At 40.1% G+C, this 6,019-nt stretch overlaps 1 non-coding gene across 1 annotated transcript; it reads right to left on the minus strand.

The window, feature by feature from the left end:
• Positions 1 to 4,522: 4,522 nt before the first annotated feature.
• On the minus strand, positions 4,523 to 4,628 carry LOC139013447 (U6 spliceosomal RNA). The gene has a single exon (XR_011472080.1). It is a non-coding gene; the product is annotated as a U6 spliceosomal RNA (small nuclear RNA).
• Between the last annotated feature and the right edge of the window lie 1,391 nt (positions 4,629 to 6,019).

Raw genomic sequence — 6,019 nt, forward strand, 5'->3', positions numbered from 1 at the left:
ACCACTCTATTCAGCATTGTACTGGAGGTCTAAAGCAGGCAAGAATAAGAAATAAAAGGCATCCAGATTGGAAAGGAAAAAGTAAAGCTATCTCAATTTTCAGATAACATGATTTTGTATGTGTAAAATTCTAAGGAATTAACTAAAATTGTTAGATAAATGAATTCAGCAAGGTTGTAGGATACATGATTAATATACAAAATAATTTTATTTCTGTACTCTAGTATTGAAAAATTAAAAAATGAAATGAGGAAACAATTCCATTTACAATAGCATCAAAAAGAATAAAATATCTAGGAATAAAATTTTAAAAAGAAGTGTAAAATTTTTACTCTGAAAACTAGAAAACACTATTGGAAGAAGTTAAAGAAGACCTAAATAATAGGCAAGACATTCCATATTCATGGGTTGGAAGACATAATATGAAGATTGTAATATTCCTGAAATTAACCCACATATTCCAATGGAATCACTCAAAATCCCAGTCAGGTTTCCCCACCCCACCCCACAAATTGACAAACTGATTCTAAAAATTTATATGAAAATACAAAGGACCCAGAATAAACAAAATAATCTTGAAAAATAACAAAATTGGAAGATACATTTTCTGATTTAAAACTTACCACTTAGCGGCAGTAATCAAGACAGTGTAGTACTGGCATAAAGATGGACATATAGATCAACAAAGTACAATTGATAAGTCCAGAAATAAAACCTTACCTTTATGGTCAACTGATTTTCAACAAGGTATCAAGACAATTCAATGTGAAAAGAATAGTATTTTCAACAAATGGTGCTGGGACAACTGAATATCCACATGCAAAAGAATGAAACTAAACCCTTACTTCATATCATACACAAAAATTAACTCACAATGGATGGACCATGGAACCGAATGTAAGATGAAAGCTATAAAAATCTTGGAAGAAAGCACAGAGCTAATGGGTGTGTCAATGATTGGATAGTCAATGATTTATTAGACATGACACCAAAAGCACATGCAACACAAGGAAAATCAGAAAAATTGGAATGAATCAACATGAAAAACCTTTATGAATTCAATAGACAACATCAAGAAATTGAAAACACAACCCAGAGAATAGGAGAAAATATTTGCAAAGCACATATCTGATAAGGGACTTATATCCAGAACATATATCCCTCACAGCTCAACAATAAAAAGGAAAGAAACCCAATTAAAAATGTGGGAAGAATTTAAGTAGACATTTCTGCAAAGAATATGTACAAATGTTCAATAAAGTACATGAAATTAATCATTAGGGAAATACAAAGCAAAACCATGAGATAATGCTTTATACCTGCTAGGATGATTATAATAAAAAGATAGGTAATAATGTATTGGCAAGAACGAGAGATTAGGCAAGTCCATAGTGACAGAAATTAGATTAAGGGTTTCTGTGAGTAGGCCTGTGGGAAGCCAGGAGTAACTGCTAATGGGTGTGAAGTTTTTTTTAGGGGTGATGAAAAAGTTTGTAATTAGATGATGGTGAAAGTTGCCCAAGTCTGTGAATATGCTAACGACCTTTGAATGGCACACTTTAAGACTTTGAGCTTTCTGGAGTGTGAATTGTATCTCAACAAAGTTGTTACTAAGATAAAAAGATAGCTTAGCCTGGTATCTGTCTGTGAGTGACTTGGGGTGGATGAAGGAAGTAGAATAGAAAGTTAATAATAGACTATTGATTAAGTTCAGTGTCAGTGATACCAATGGGGAGTGGGGAATGCAAGAATCATAACCAAAGGTAGACTTAAATCATGTAGCAACTCAATAGTAAGAGGAATGAAAAAGAAAAGAATTAATATGCTTTGTTTCAGGGTAACTCAGAGAATGGTTATGCTACGGAGAAGTCAGTGAGAGGCTGGCAGGGATGGAGGGGAGGAGGCAAGATGATGTTGGGTTTAGAGATCCAAGTGGTATGTGAAAGAGTAAAAGCCACTAAGGGCCCTTACTTAAAACAACAGGTAACATTTATATAGAACTTGCTACATGTCAAAACACACGATTAATTGAATTTAACCCTTACAACAACTGCAAGGTAGGGACTACAAATATCTCCATTTTACAAATGAAGAAACGGAGGCACTGAGAACTTAAATAACTGCCCAAGGTAGAGTATGAACTTATACTCTTAACTTCTATCCCCATACAGCCTTTCTAGACAGCCAACAGACAGTAGTCGTTATGTAAATAACATCAGTCTCCTCAATTCACAATTATTATTCACTGTTTACAAACCACAAACACATCATCATTAAGTATTTTAGTCTTGATTTATGTAACTTGATTTGGAATCTATCTGAAAACGAAACCAGCCATCTTTATGGCAACTAAAGTGCTGTCATTGGTGTTTGGCACTTCAGGCAGATGTGAAGGACACATTTTAGAGGGATTCCTGTATCAGCCAACAGTAGGCCTGACGTCTTCTCATATCCCCTCTGAGAAACTGCCTTCGTTGGTGAAAGAAATTCTACTCCGTTGGACTCCCTATGACTTCTCTAATGTATGCAGAGGACTGTGTTTCTGAGAGCTGGAGATTCTACTTCTAGGCATTTTGCAGCCATCTTTCTGGCATAATTCCTAAGATTTAATTTGCTAAAGTAATTGTTTTTCTAATAATAGTGGCTCACTGTAATCTCCTGATATTTAAAATGACTTACCTCTGTCATTCACTATGAGACAATATATTTCCTTTACCTCCTGTTTCAAAAGGAGGTTACACTGTCTGGTGTGTTTTCCTGTGAATGAGGGGTTTGGGGAAAGGCAGGCATGCACAGCCTGTGGGCCCTTGCAGGGCTGCGTAAGAGTGTGCTTTGGGCCTGGACCATTTCCTTACATGGAGATCATAAGCCCCTCACAGCTCGTGCTGGGCACATCGCCTTGTCTGGGAATCTCTTCCCTGTTCTGGGTTTGATGTGACTTCTTTGTTCTGCTTGAAGTGTGTGTATGGTACCCCACTGCTATATCGGTTCCTAGCAGGGAGAAAAGGGGGTTCTTTACCCGTAGCACAAGAGGGGTATATGCAGTCCTGTGTCAGCTGTAGGGCAAGGTGACACAGGACTGGCCCTGTGGGATCAAAGCTCACTATGGAGGCTGACCTTACTGTTTCTTCTTGTGTGAGTAAAGGGTTACACCCAGTTTCTGTGGGAGTTGTGTCTTTCTTGGCAACTCTGACACATGCAAACCAGGCAGTGGGTTGACATCTGGGGATTGCGGCTCCTGGTGGCGGGATCTTCAATGCAGTGGGATCCTTCCGTGGGGGTAGTAACAGATGTCACTTGCTTAACAAGAGCCAAAACTCTTAACAGCTGAAGATGCAGAAGACCAAACGCTAAGACTATTAGGCTAATGGTCAAGCCTTCAAGAGCTAAAAATCAAAATCCAATAGTACTGCTTTTAAAATATTGATAAGCAAAAAGAAAAGCCACTTGAAATCTGTCACTAAAGTACAATCACTGATAAAGATTCTGGGGCTTATCTTTCCAGGTTTTTTTTTTTTCTTTCTTTCTTTTTTTAAAAAATATATTTTTATTGATTTTTTACAGAGAGGAAGGGAGAGAGATAGTCAGAAACATCGATGAGAGAGAAACATCGACCAGCCACCTCCTGCACATCTCCCACTGGGGATGTGCCCGCAACCCAGGTACATGCCCTTGACCGGAATCGAACCCAGGACCCTTCAGTCCGCAGGCCGACGCTCTATCCACTGAGCCAAACCGGTTTCGGCTTTTTTTTTTCTTTCTTGGTAAGAAATACAATTTTTAAAAAGTTGTAGATTTACAGAAAAGTTGCAAGGAAACTATAGAGATTTTCATATGCCCTCTATCCAGTTTTCCTGTTGTTATCTTGCATTAGTATGGTATATTTGTTGTAATTAATGAACCAATATTAATATATTATTACTAACTAACTAATATACTTGATTCAGGTTTCCTTAGCTTTTACCTAATGTCCTTTCTGTTTCAGGGTCTCAGCCAGGATGCCACATTATATTTAGCTGGCATATCTCCTTAGGCTCCTCTTGTGACAGTTTCTCAGTAATGATCAGGCATTTTGTAGAATAGTTCTTAATTAGGACTTGTGTGATGTTTTTCTGGGATTATCGGTTTTCAGAAAAAAAGACCATGGAAGTAAAATGTCATTTGATCCCATCATATACACCTTGCTTATCAATGTTGGTGTTAACCTTGATCGCCTGGATAGGTCATGTTTGTGCTCTTGTCAAGTGACTCTTTTCTCTCCCCTTCCCTGTAGTCTTTGGAAGAAAATCGCTATGTACAACCCAAACTTATGGAGTGGGGCATATGAATTATTTGGGAATGTCTGTATGGGAGATTTGTATGTATGTATGTATGTATGTATGTATGTATCTATGTATTTATGAACTCTGGATATGTATTTTATGCTTTGCGTTATTATCCAATACTGCTTTCTTTTCTTTAATTTTTTAAATTTTATAGTGAAAAGTCATAATTTTGCTATTGCGTTTTTTACCATTTCCTCTGAGCTAATCAACACTTCAGGATCTGTATGTCATCCTTATGCAGGGGCCATGCTAATCTTCTCTGTATCACTCTAATTTTAGTATATGTGCTGCCAAGGTGAGCACACTTTATTTTCTTGCTAAATATTTCTGGCTTTCCAGCATCCCCCGAGGGGTCCCAGAGTGCGAGAGGGCACTCTGCAGAGTTGCTGTCATACGGGTGTGGAACACAAACACAAGTGTGCAGTAAACCAGATTTGGGGCTGACAGTGCCCCAGCAACAACATAATCCATGGCCAAAGGTGGAATCATGCGGCCCTGCGAAGAATTAGGCTCCCACTTCTCTGGTTTCAGGGTGCATCACTGCTGCTGCAAGTTACTGCAGCTCAGCAGCTCCTGTGTTGAGTGTCTGTCCCCTGGTGGTCAGTGCGCGTGATAGTGACTGGTCAGACGGAGGGAGGGACACAGCATATTAGTCTTTTATATATATAGACCAGAGGCCATGTGCATGAAAATTCATGCACTGGAGGAGGGGGTCCCTCGGCCCGGCCTGCCCTTTCTCACAGTCAGGTAGCCCTCAGGGGTGGGAGGCGACCCAGTGATCAGGGGAAGGCGACGCCCCATCACACCTCTGCTGCTGCCACACCTGTTACCTGAGCCTTGGGCGGCCCTGTGCCTTGACTGTGCCTTGGGCTGGCCCTGGGCAGCTGGGGGGCTGAGGGAACAGGGGGACTCTGGAGGCAAGTGCGTGGAGTGGCTGGGCCTGCCTGGGGGCGGGCCTGGCCTTGCCGCATGCCTGCCGCCCCAGCGGGGCTGATGAGGGGATTGGGCTGTGGCTGTGGTGCTGCCATCTTTGAGGGCGGGGCAGCCAATTAGCATATCCTCTCCTTATTGGCTGTGGGTGCCGCCATCTTTGCAATGACATGAGGGTCAATTAGCATCTTGTCTCTTTATTAGATAGGATGGTATTAGAAAGCAAGATCTGGGTGCTAGATGTGCTAGTTGATACTAGGGTGGTGTTGTTTCATGTCCTTTCAGCTAACAGAGCAAGGACATATGGCTCAGTTCTAGTATCCATGATTAGCAGAATCAGAATTGTTTAGAGGCAATCCTATAGGAAACAACTTCATTAACCAGATTACAGTCTTCATATGTTGTTTCTTTTGCCTTTAATCTTCTTGTTTTCACTCATTTCTAAAACTACTTCATCAGCAGCTTCCCCCCACGACTTTCAGTGAAATTGTTTAATACCTTAATGATACAATCAGGTTCTGCATTCCATGTTGGGATCCCCAACACCTCCTAAGTGATTTTTAAAAAATACTTGCATGTGTTGAGGTTTACTCTTTGTGCTGTAAAACCTCATGGGTTTTGACAAGTGTGTTATGCATCCACCATTGCAGTTTCATATAAAATAGTTTCACTGTCCCAAAACTCCCCTATGTATCTTTTATCAACACTCCCTCAAAACTCTGCTAACAACTGGTCTTTTTAGAATTCTTTTTTTCAGAATATCA

This window comes from Myotis yumanensis, unplaced genomic scaffold, assembly GCF_028538775.1.
Source record: "Myotis yumanensis isolate MYYU_CA2020_CCGP unplaced genomic scaffold, mMyoYum1.0.hap1 SCAF_6, whole genome shotgun sequence".
Classification (NCBI taxonomy): Eukaryota; Metazoa; Chordata; class Mammalia; order Chiroptera; family Vespertilionidae; genus Myotis; species Myotis yumanensis.